The 13,493-nt window shown below is 48.9% G+C and overlaps 1 protein-coding gene across 1 annotated transcript in view; it reads right to left on the bottom strand.

Annotated features, from left to right (window-relative positions):
• Nucleotides 1-13,493, bottom strand: part of ASB3 (ankyrin repeat and SOCS box containing 3) — a 404,212-nt gene that overhangs the window by 332,093 nt on the left and 58,626 nt on the right. The window lies entirely within an intron of this gene.

Genomic DNA, 13,493 nt, shown 5'->3' with positions numbered 1-13,493 from the left:
TTTGCTGGGCGGGTATCTAACCGTGTCACTCGTCGCAGCAATCATCGCACAGGATAAGTAACTACAGGGCTGGTCTTGTTTTGCACAAAATGTGTTTGCAGGCGCTCTGCTGCACAGGCGTTCACATTCCTGCAAAGCGAAAATACACTCCCCCGTGGGCGGCGACTATGCGTTTGCACAGCTGCTAAAAACTGCTAGCGAGCGATCAACTCAGAATGACCCCCTTAAGCATTATATTTACTAAAGAAAGCAACGTCGTGTTCTAGGGCCTAAATGGCACATTTACTAACAGTTGTTTTTAAAACGATTTTAAAATCGCCGTCGATGTCGGACGATTTTTATTAGTGTATAATCATTTTTTGCCTTGAATTTCCATAGGGCATCTTCAGAGATGTACGCAAATCTGATGATTTGCATACATCTCTGATGGTGGGGTGCTTGTGCATGTGCAGAACGGGTCCAACGTCTTCACACGATGTGCCCCCTACGCTGTAGCCTAATTGGGGGTGGGGATTGGGCAGAGTTGGTCAGTCTGAAAGTGTTGAGGCCAGGGTCTGCATATTTCTGGCCTCAGCAACAGAGCTGCAAGGGCCATCTAAATAACCTCAGGGTTATGAACGATGGTCTCTCAGATGATTTGTTGCTGCGTCTTAGGACGCTGCACTTGGATTTTCAATGCAATCAGGAGGCGCCCATCTCTGAATGAGACCCATAATTACTACAGCCACATAGTTACTACACCCATAATTACTACTAGTGCCCCACAAGCGTTGGTATCAGGATCCCAACGGTTGGAATGCTGGCTGTCAAAATACTGACAGGGGCATCCCTATGATTAAAATACAGACATAGGTTAATTTAGAGAGCTGACCCTGATCCCTAACCCCCCTAAGCCTAACCCACCTTTCCAACAGCCTATACATAACCGCCCTCCCCCCACAACCTAACCCCAACCCCATCCCCCTTAGTGCCTAACCATAACTCCCCCTTCCCCGCAGCCTGAACCTAACCCTCCCTCTCCTACATCCTAACCCAAACCCGCCCTGGGATGACTAACCCTAACCCTCCCTTCCCTGCATCCTAACCCTAACCCACCCTGGGATGACTAACCCTAACCCTCCCTTACGTGCATCCTAACCCTAGCCCGCCTTGGGATGACTAACCCTAACCCTCCCTTCCCTGCATCCTAACCCGCCCTGGGATGACTAACCCCTAACCCTCTCTCTCCTATATCCTAACTCTAGCCCGCCCTGGGATGACTAACCCTAATCCACCCTCTCCTACATCCTAACCCACCCTGGGATGACTAACCCCTAACCCTCTCTCTCCCATATCCTAACCCTAGCCCGCCCTGGGATGACTAACCCTAATCCACCCTCTCCTACATCCTAACCCGCCCTGGGATGACTAACCCTTCCTCTCCTACATCCTAACCCTAACCCGCCCTGGGATGACTAACCCTAACCCTCCCTCTCCTATATCCTAACCCGCCCTGGGATGACTAACCCCTAACCCTCTCTCTCCTATATCCTAACCCTAGCCCGCCCTGGGATGACTAACCCTAATCCACCCTCTCCTACATCCTAACCCGCCCTGGGATGACTAACCCTTCCTCTCCTACATCCTAACCCGCCCTGGGATGACTAACCCTAACCCTCCCTCTCCTACAGCCTAACCCTAACCTGCCCTGGGATGACTAACCCTCCCCCCACCCCCGCAGACTAACCCTAACCCTCCCCCAACAGCCTAAACCTAACCTCCCTCCTGGTAGCTTACCTCTGCGGCGGGCCGTGTAAGCATCGTTCAGTATCCTGGCACCGGGATAGTGATAAATGTCGGGATCCCGGCGCCGGCATTCCAAGTAGTGTCAGGATCCCGGCGTCTGCATTCCGAGTAGTGTCAGGATCCTGGCGTCGGCATTCTGAGTATTGTCAGGATTCCGGCATCGGTGTTTCCACTGCCAGGATCCCTCCCACAAGACTGGATTCTTTATTATTAGAGATGTGCGCAGACCCTCAAGAGTTTTGGTTTTGGATGCGTTATAAATCCTATATAAAGAAGGCTAACACTGCTCCTCATCTCTGTGGGAATTCACGTGTTTTGAGTGCTGGCGGCCACTAGGTGGTGCCCCAAAGGAGCAATTCAAGTGTTCCTCCGTTCAGGCGCACACAGCTCCCAGCACTGAGATTACTGTTATGTTGTTCCGTCATTTTGACGGGCTGGTAACTAGGATAGATAGATAGATAGATAGATAGATAGATAGATAGATAGATAGATAGATAGATAGATAGATAGATAGATAGATAGATAGATAGATAGATAGATAGATAGATAGATCGATAGATAGGTACAATAAAAGTAATATTTTAAATTTTTAATGCATTAACTTATTTCATAAAAGAGTGCCCCCATAAAGGAGTGTCTTTCCTTTTCAATGTACCTTGCAGAAAAACAAATCTGTTCCAATACTTGCATTCATGACTCTGGGAATCAGCACCAACAATCTGACAAAGCAAATACTCTATTTACTGGCTCCAACTAAACTGGATCATTGCACTAGATTCATGCAGAAAACTTCCCCAGCCCTCCGCCCCATCCCTCGGCACCAGCAACCCAGAGAACACAAGCTGTGACACAGTATATTTATCACTAGACTTTCATGTTATTGTTACAAATCGTGCAGTAATAGAAAGTTGACGGTAGAGACAATACTACAATCCCAGTCTGCACAGGACATTTATTGCTCTATACCAGCGCAGCCACTGAGAGAGAGAGAGAGAGAGCAGAACATGGCAGAAGCGCTGCCATCAATAATGTAGATTTGTGTTTTGTGAGCAAGGCTCTAGAAACCCGTAAAAGGTCACACGCTTTTAAAAGTACTGCGTGGTTTACCAGATCATTGATTCTGAAATTGTAATAGATTTCATGCCACAAATGCAGTGTGGATGGGCGACTGCAGCGGTTGTACATCTTGGCCATTTAAGCTGGGGAATATTGCGGCAATCTTTAAACGTAAGTGCTGCTTAGGGTTTAGTGGACTTTAGGTCCAGGGAGATCTCCTGCAGACGGCAAACGAAAGACAACCGGCACCTCCCACTTGCCAGCTACATTACAGGAGGCTACGCTAGAGTCACGAAATAGGACACGAATGATCTTTAAGTTGCTGTACAGATGTGTCCTCTTACATCTTTGCTCTGTGCGCTATAAGTCACGTTACACATAATACGTGAGTGCCGTGTGACTCGGTAGCGCTGAGCGCCTTCTTTTGTGATTTTTTTTTCACGAAAATACAGCAATGTAATGCAATTGGATGCACGAGCAGATTCTGCTGATTAAACTGATATGCAAAAAGTAACAATATATTGCCCATGGGAAAAACTTTTCCCACCTCTGGCCAACGACCAGATTCAGGGCCTGATTCAGAGATGTATGCAGCTGAGTGATTATTGGCTGACAGCGCATTCATTGCGGTCGCACTGCATCCGATTGCGGGGACTGTTTGGGGGAAGTAAAAGAGAGTAGCAGATTAATCTCAGTAGTGACGCGACCGTTTTCGGAGCGTGTTTCACCCTCAATCTGCGATTTCATACGCAGAAAACATGGCATCAGCGTCTCAGTTCCAGTGCCCATCTGGCCTCAGATGATTAATTATCGGAGGGTCTGCGGTTGCCGCTGTATGTTTGTACACAGATGCTGATGATAATTGCAAGACCACTGCCGGGTGTCTCAATCCATTTCCAGGCAGCTGCAGCATTAGCATATTTCCATGCATACAAATGCATTAGAGTATATCTCTGAATCAGGCCCAAAGTCCATGCGCACTGGTGCAGGCCTGTTGCCTGTACTCCTCCTGATCCTTGCAGGAACATTGAGTTACTCTACTACCAGAACAGGTGTCACTAATAATTAGAACTATATAAGCCACTAACATGTGAGTCAGACATATACATATGAACTACGCGCAATTAGTTACTAAAGATTACAGCTTATGTGGGGTGCGCATAAGCATCTTGTGGGAAGAGCTACTGGCCGGATCTCCTGCAGCACCTAAACCTCCAGCATCCTGACTACCCCCGCAGCCTAACTCTACCCCTCAGCCAGACTGAGCCCTCCCGCAGCCTGAGTCCCCTGCAGCCTAACTCTACCCTACAGCCTGACTGAGCCCTCCCACAGCCTGACTCCCCCGCAGCCTAACTCTACCTTACAGCCTGACTGAGCCCACCCGCAGCCTGATACCCCCGCAGCCTAATTCTACCCCACAGCCTGACTGAGCCCTCCCGCAGCCTAACTCTACCCTACAGCTTGAATGAGCCCTCCCGCATCCTGACTCCCCCACAGCCTAACTCTATCCTATAGACTAACTGAGCCCTCCCGCAGCCTAACTCTACCCTACAGCCTGACTGAGCCCACCCGCAGACTGATTCCCTCGCAGCCTAACTCTACCCCACAGCCGGACTGAGTCCTCTCACAGCCTGACTGAGCCCTCCCGCAGCCTAACTCTACCCTACAGCCTGACTGAACCATCCCGCAGCCTGACTCCCCCGCAGCCTAACTCTATCCTACAGCCTGACTGAGCCCTCCCGCAGCCTGACTCCCCAGCGGCCTAACTCTACCCTACAGCCTGACTGAGCCCTCCCGCAACCTGACTCCCCCGCAGCCTAACTCTATCCTACAGCCTGACTGAGCCCTCCCGCAGCATGACTCCCCAGCGGCCTAACTCTACCCTACAGCCTGACATAGCCCTCCCGCAGCCTGACTCCCCCCACTCATGCAGCATAATTCCCCCCAGCACCTGATGTCTCCGGATTAAAATGCGCTGTCGGACAATCAGGTGCCGGATGTTGTACCTGTAGTGACATTTGGGTGCGTTGTCGCAATGTGAGAATGTAAAAGGCAGGATAGTGAAGTGAGGATTATGACTAACAGATCTGCTCAGCTCTCTTGCACTGGGTACAAATATGAGGAGTTTACAGTTTACGTTGTAGGGACAGTTCCAGCCGGGTGACTATGAAATCCCCCGCCTCATGGCCAGCTGCTAATATAGATGACCACAGAAGCCGTAAAGACATCTATTAGCTCTGCCCAGCCACTAGTGACCTAGGCCTAAGCCCTACAGCGCCACTATTACTTTGTGTTGGCCACGTCGGCCCAGCAGTCCATGAGACTGTATTGGAAGCCTGACTCTCATCACACATCATCTATGATGTGTTTCCAGTGTATGGATACGGCACGGATTCCCATACAGAACGACGTAAGGATGACTACATACAAGGGATCTGTTCCATCATAATCCTTCCTGATCTTTCTGCAGTGTTCCCTGTATGACATGTTAATAAAGCGCTTAAAGTTTGTCTGGACTGTACAGAACTCAAGCGACTGAAGTCTTATCTGACAAGCCGATCTCACAAGGTCACATCATTAATGGACAGATTCTTCTACCACCATCACCACCAACATACAGATGTGTCCTCATACACCTAGCCTCAGCACACCATGCAGAACGAGATACCTGGTGTGAGTTGGTCGCCAGGTCCGGTGCATCTCGGCAAATGTGGAGTATCTTTTTTGCGCTGAGAACGCACAAGGAGACTGTGCTGATTAATGTGATATATGACACTTGTATATTGTGTGTGACTGAGTCTGTATACGGAGCACAGAACTTGTACTGAAAAAAAGCTGCGGCTGCTGCATTGTAGCACTTCGCATACAGATTCAGAGACTCAGACGCACACAGATATACATGTGTCATATATCACATTAATCGGCACAGTCTCCTCGTGCATCTTAGTTGTGCTACAATGCGACTAAGATGCATTTTCTGCAAAAAAGAAGCGACGCTACAAGATTGTCACATGACTTGGCGTGCCAAGAGAGGCTGTTTGATGTGACTGCAGCAAAGATGTGGAAGGGCACATCTGTATGGAGTGAGACAGGGCTCTGCTGTTATCAGCAATGCTTATTGCAGTATATTGTGGTTGTTGCTGCTGCTGCTGCTGGGTAATAATATAGAACATGACCCAACCTACGCTGCTAAGCAATGACACAATTCTGTCCTTTATATCAGGCAACAGGAACACAGCACCAATAATAAATACCTATGGGATGCAATCAAGTTGCCTGCTGTCGGGATCCCGTCGGGCAGGATACCAACGCTAAAATCCCGCCAGCCGGAATACCGGCTCACACGGGCTATTCCCACTCGAGGCCCGCAAGGGGCCTCATACCACTCACCCCACTGCTGGCATTCTGGTGGGCGAGATGCAGAATCTAATGGGGTCCCCGCTTGATAAATGCAGAGGGGTGCATTTAATGTGGATTTTTCCTAGCAGCTCTAGAGGCTGCAAGGAAACATCCTGCCTCTTACCGCATGGGGATCCCGCAGCTAATTAAATCAGGCAGCCCAATGAATTAGCTGTGGGGTAAACCCTGCAGCTTATTGAATTCTCCCTTAAGCCCCGTATCTAATTGAATTCCTCCCTAAACCTTACAGAATCAGACCGAGGAGCTGATGAACAGGACACAATTGATCAAAACTGTTTTGCACTTCTACTAATATATCAAGGGGAAGCAATCAATTTGATGGCTGTCGGGATCCCGGCGGTCAGGATACAGGCGCCGGAATCCCGGCAGCCGACAATGCCGACAGCCGGAATACCATCTCACAGGGCCTATTCCCACAGAGTGGGAATAGATCATGTGGCGAGCGCAGCCAGCCACTGAGCCCACAGCGTGGCGAGCACGCAAGGGGACTTGTAAAGCTCGCCTGCTGCTGGCATTCTGGCAGACGGGATGCCGCTGTCGGAATACTGACAGCCGACATCTCCCCCCCCCACCGAAATTACATATGTATTCCATATAAAGCTTATAATGCATCATCAGTGGTCACGGACACATTGGGCGGGATTCAATTTTTTTCACCCCTTTACACACCCGTTCTGTTTCTGCCCTCAGGGACGTTGTATTATTATTTCAGCTCGCTACCCCCGGAGTAGCGAGGCATCCAACAACCCTTTACACAGCTAAACCTGATTACTATGGGCGCAATATGCGCGATAACGGAGATCATTTTAGAAAGGAAATTGGGCGTGATATATCATTTGAATCTCACCCATTGTGTAGGTGACGATTTAGGGGAGACAGATCAGGGCATATTTTCCATGAAGAAAGACGCAGGCTTGAGAAAGGAAAAACTTGAAATACACAAACAAATTACTGACGGATTTTGTGTGGAAGAATGTGCTTAGTCTAGGGCTGTGTTTTCCCAGCGCAGCCTTCGCTCATTCCGGATGAACTGATTCTGTATGGAAGAACCTGATCTAATCGCACTCCCAGACGGCTTCTATCACTCAGATCCTTTGTCCCTGGGGCACTTACGGGGAAGAGGAGCTATGATACAGGAAGGAAGCTGCTCGCAGAAAGAAACATATCAGCATGTTACGCTAAGCGCAAGTAAAGGCATCTGCGTGAAAAGTGCAGGCTGTGCCCAGAAAATTCACTATTAGGGGGTTTTGTTTGTTTCTTTTAAACACGTACACTGTGCAAAATTGTAAGGAAATTATCTAAGAACTGAGTTTTAGGGGAGAGCTGGACTGCACACCCTAATTTTAAACATAGGAGTTGCTACCTTGCTGAGACTTGTAGTGCCACACAGATAAAAAGAAAGAGCAGGTACACACTCCAAGCACTAAGAACAATGGTAATCAGAACAATTATAATATGCTCTACAAATCAGCATGAAGTAAAACTGAGGTTCTTAGCACAATTTAGGCCAAAAGTGTGAGCCCAACTACTGCACCACGGCCAGGTGACCTCATCAGGTGGGTTCCTAACATCCATAATACTGACATATTATTTACATGTATCCAGGTCTTATCTATCATACTGCCCATTCTAATATGTAGACAACATATGCAAAGACCCGTACTAATTAAAAGCACCTAAGGGCTTGTGGGTGTGGTGCTAGTCCAGGAAGAAGGTGTGGGAGGGGGGGCTGGACTGCACATCCTAATTTGAACCACTTGCCTGGCATGGTGGCATCAGATCCGACCACGACAGCAAGTGCCTTACCTGACCTGGTCACACAGGATGCTACCAGTCAGATACACCTTCTGGTCCCTCTGCTACCATGCACCCTCTCCCAGTGTCTTTTACTCTAAATCCTTAATTTGTTTCTACAGATGTAATTCATTAATGGAAATATGAAAAGATGTACAGAGTGGGGAGTTACCAAGTATGCTGGCAAAGAACACCATTTAACAGACGGACGTCCTTTTCTGCACTTCACATAACTTCATTTTATATTTCCTCCATGAGCCATTGTTATCAGCCTTGTTCATGTGTGTGGCGCCCACAAGGAAACAGGAGACTGTAGGTTGTGCTATGCCCACAAGGAAACAGGAGACTGTAGGTTGTGCTACGCCCACAAGGAAACAGGAGACTGTAGGTTGTGCTATGCCCACAAGGAAACAGGAGGCTGTAGGTTGTGCTACGCCCACAAGGAAACAGGAGACTGTAGGTTGTGCTACGCCCACAAGGAAACAGGAGACTGTAGGTTGTGCTGCGCCCACAAGGAAACAGGAGACTGTAGGTTGTGCTACGCCCACAAGGAAACAGGAGACTGTAGGTTGTGCTGCGCCCACAAGGAAACAGGAGACTGTAGGTTGTGCTACGCCCACAAGGAAACAGGAGACTGTAGGTTGTGCTACGCCCACAAGGAAACAGGAGACTGTAGGTTGTGCTACGCCCACAAGGAAACAGGAGACTGTAGGTTGTGCTACGCCCACAAGGAAACAGGAGACTGTAGGTTGTGCTGCGCCCACAAGGAAACAGGAGACTGTAGGTTGTGCTGCGCCCACAAGGAAACAGGAGACTGTAGGTTGTGCTACGCCCACAAGGAAACAGGAGACTGTAGGTTGTGCTACGCCCACAAGGAAACAGGAGACTGTAGGTTGTGCTACGCCCACAAGGAAACAGGAGACTGTAGGTTGTGCTACGCTCACAAGGAAACAGGAGACTGTAGGTTGTACTACGCCCACAAGGAAACAGGAGACTGTAGGTTGTGCTATGTTCACAAGGAAACAGGAGACTGTAAGTTGTGCTACGCTCACAAGGAAACAGGAGACTGTAGGTTGTGCTACGCTCACAAGGAAACAGGAGACTGTAGGTTGTGCTACGCCCACAAGAAACAGGAGACTGTAGGTTGTGCAACGCCCACAAGGAAACAGGAGACTGTAGGTTGTGCTACGCTCACAAGGAAACAGAAGACTGTAGGTTGTGCTACGCCCACAAGGAAACAGGAGACTGTAGGTTGTGCTACGCCCACAAGGAAACAGGAGACTGTAGGTTGTGCTATGCCCACAAGGAAACAGGAGACTGTAGGTTGTGCTACCCCACAAGGAAACAGGAGACTGTAGGTTGTGCTATGCCCACAAGGAAACAGGAGACTGTAGGTTGTGCTACCCCACAAGGAAACAGGAGACTGTAGGTTGTGCTGCGCCCACAAGGAATTAGGAGACTGTAGGTAGTGCTACGCCCACAAGGAAACAGGAGACTGTAGGTTGTGCTACGCTCACAAGGAAACAGGAGACTGTAGGTTGTGCTACGCCCACAAGAAACAGGAGACTGTAGGTTGTGCAACGCCCACAAGGAAACAGGAGACTGTAGGTTGTGCTACGCTCACAATGAAACAGAAGACTGTAGGTTGTGCTACCCCACAAGGAAACAGGAGACTGTAGGTTGTGCTACGCCCACAAGGAAACAGGAGACTGTAGGTTGTGCTATGCCCACAAGGAAACAGGAGACTGTAGGTTGTGCTACCCCACAAGGAAACAGGAGACTGTAGGTTGTGCTATGCCCACAAGGAAACAGGAGACTGTAGGTTGTGCTACCCCACAAGGAAACAGGAGACTGTAGGTTGTGCTGCGCCCACAAGGAATCAGGAGACTGTAGGTAGTGCTACGCCCACAAGGAAACAGGAGACTGTAGGTTGTGCTACGCTCACAAGGAAACAGGAGACTGTAGGTTGTGCTACGCCCACAAGGAAACAGGAGACTGTAGGTTGTGCTACGCCCACAAGGAAACAGGAGACTGTAGGTTGTGCTACCCCACAAGGAAACAGGAGACTGTAGGTTGTGCTACGCCCACAAGGAAACAGGAGACTGTATGTTGTGCTATGCCCACAAGGAAACAGGAGACTGTAGGTTGTGCTACGCCCACAAAGAAACAGGAGACTGTAGGTTGTGCTACCCCACAAGGAAACAGGAGACTGTAGGTTGTGCTACGCTCACAAGGAAACAGGAGACTGTAGGTTGTGATACGCCCACAAGGAAACAGGAGACTTTAGGTTGTGCTACCCAACAAGGAAACAGGAGACTGTAGGTTGTGCTACGCACACAAGGAAACAGGAGACTGTAGGTTGTGCTACGCCCACAAGGAAACAGGAGACTGTAGGTTGTGCTACGCCCACAAAGAAACAGGAGACTGTAGGTTGTGCTACGCCCACAAGGAAATAGGAGACTGTAGGTTGTGCTACGCCCACAAGGAAACAGGAGACTGTAGGTTGTGCTACGCCCACAAGGAAACAGGAGACTGTAGGTTGTGCTACGCCCACAAGGAAACAGGAGACTGTAGGTTGTGCTACCCCACAAGGAAACAGGAGACTGTAGGTTGTGCTACGCCCACAAGGAAACAGGAGACTGTAGGTTGTGCTACCCCACAAGGAAACAGGAGACTGTAGGTTGTGCTACGCCCACAAGGAAACAGGAGACTGTAGGTTGTGCTACGCCCACAAGGAAACAGGAGACTGTAGGTTGTGCTACCCCACAAGGAAACAGGAGACTGTAGGTTGTGCTACCCCACAAGGAAACAGAAGCCTGTAGGTTGGACATACTGTGCACGACAGGAGCAGCAGAAACGGAGCAGGAGAAGAGCGACCGCAGGATAATAGTTGGATGAAACGGCAGTCGCGAGGATCGGGCAGGTCTGATAAAAACACCCACATTCCAAACTGTTTATCACTTGTTTTCAGGCTGTGATCAATCATCATTCAGTTGTATACACTGAACGATATTTGTTCAAAACAGTCATTTGGTCGGCCGGTTGTAGGACTATTGTGATTATTGGGCTTAATTCAGTCCTGATCGTAGATGTGCTAAATTCAGCACATCTACGATCAGTCACACAGATATGCAGGGTGGGGGGGGGGGGGGGGATGCCCAGCACAGGGCTTATCCGCCCTGCATGTGAGGCCCAACCCCCCCCCCCCCACACACACACACACACACACACCAGTACAAAAGCATCGCACAGTGGCGATGCTTTTGTACTTTAGGAGCAGCTCTCTGCCAGCGCAGTTCCTGCGCGCTGGCAGGAGCTACTCGTCGCTGTGAGGGTCGCAGCGGCTGCGTGTGAAGTCATGCAGCTGCCGCGGCCCGCCTCCCCCCCACCCAACGGTTCGGGCACGCCTGCGTTACCCGGACCGCGCCCCCTAAACGCCGCCCCACTAAATGCCGCCTACCAAACGCCACTGGCCCGCCACCTCCCGCCTCTGCCTGTCAAACAGGCAGAGGCGATCGCAGGGCCGAGACAGCCGTCGGCTGTCTGGCACGTGCCGGCGTACTGCGGCGCCTGCGCATGCGCTGTTCAGACCTGATCGGCTGCTGTGCGAAAACACACAGCAGCGATCAGGTCTGATTTAGGCCCATTATGCGGCGGAGTAGTTGTGTTGTGGCAAGGACTAGTGCAGGGCAGAACATCAATGTGACATGGCCAGTTGTGGAGTATGACAATCAGTGTAATGTACTGTATATTTATGTCTGGTCTAGGCACAATGAAACAAAAGCAGGTTTTGAGGATACAGAAGGGAATACTTGTGAAAGTGATTGTATTGGCTGTATGGTATTACCCATAGCGTCTGATCAGATATTACATTCATTATCTCAACTTAACTACAAAAAAGCGCTATAATCGGATGGCTTAAAATGTACCCAAGTGTGTTTATACATTGATCTCAATGCATCTGACACCAGATCTAAAAAAAAGGGCCTGATTCAGAGTTGCAAGCAAAGCCAAAAAGCACACAACTGGGCAAAACCATGTTGCAGTGCAGGTGGGGCAGATGTAACATGTGCAGAGAGTTTGATTTGGATGGGGTTTGTTCAAACTGAACTCTAAATTGCAGTATAAAAATAAAGCAGCCAGTATTTGTGGGATACACGTGAAATCAGACAGTATTTACACTGCACAAAAAAAAAAATTACCCAACCAAATCTAAATCTCTCTACACATGTTCTATCAGTCCCATTTGCAATGCAACATGGTTTTGCCCAGTTGTGTGCTTTTTTTGCTTTGCTTGAAATGCTGAATCAGGCCCAAAGAGCGATTTCATAAATTAATCAAATATATTGTTACAGAATATATCTGCTTTATACACCAACCAAAGAGGAGTTCTGAATATGGGGGTTGATATAGAGCAGCACGGGATATATTGGGGGAATACAGTGGTAAATGGTGTAGGTATGAATGTACTGTTCCTGTAATAATGAAGCAAAGATGCTAATGTGTAGGAGAAATGCAATATCAGTATAAATGACATTGGGCCTAATTCAAGGTCGAGCGTAAAACAAACTTTTCCTCTAATGGGCAAAACCATGTGCACTGCAAGTGGGGACGATATAACATGTGCAGAGGGAGTTAGATTTGGTTGTGGTGTGTTCAAACTGAAATCTAAATTGCAGTGTAAAAATAAAGCAGCCAGTATTTACCCTGCACAGAAACAAAATAACCCACCCAAATCTAACTCTCTCTGCACATGTTATATCTGCCCCACCTGCAGTGCACATGGCTTAGAGGAAAATGTTGTTTTGCAATCAACCCTGAATTAGGCCCAGTATACGTGAGGTCAAATAATACATGACAACATTTACCACCTCCCTCTCCTAATAGATCTTGTGCTGTGCTATATCAACCCCCATATTCTATATTTGTAAGGTTGAAGACATTCAGATATCCCATATCTCGTAATAAGCACAGTTTATTCCATCCTATATAATAAAAGGCTAACGCTGCTCCTCACCTCTACAGGGGGAATTCAAGTGTTTTGCGTGCCGGCGGCCACTAGATGGCACCCAAGGGGTCAAGTCAAGTGTTGCTCCGTTTGGGCGTGCACACCTGCCGGCACTGACATCACTGTGGGTATGGGTCGTTGGATAGACACAACTTAGGTTGACAGTCATTAGGTCGACCACGGAAGGTCGACATGCATTAGGTCGACATGGACAATAGCTCGACCTGTAGTAAGTCAACAGGTGAAAAGGTCAACATGGGTTTTTGACTGTTTTTGGCGTCATTTTCTTTGTAAAGTGATGGGGAACCCCAATTAGTGCACCGTGTCCCTTCACCATGCTTCGGGCAAGGTGCTTCGCTTCGACCTATTGACCATGTCGACCTAATGACTGTCGACCTAAGCTGTGTCGACCTAACGGCCGTATCCCATC

Source organism: Pseudophryne corroboree, chromosome 4, assembly GCF_028390025.1.
Source record: "Pseudophryne corroboree isolate aPseCor3 chromosome 4, aPseCor3.hap2, whole genome shotgun sequence".
Taxonomy (NCBI): Eukaryota; Metazoa; Chordata; class Amphibia; order Anura; family Myobatrachidae; genus Pseudophryne; species Pseudophryne corroboree.
The sequence above is the reverse complement of the archived record's forward strand: the minus strand, read 5'-3'. Positions and strand labels throughout refer to the sequence as shown.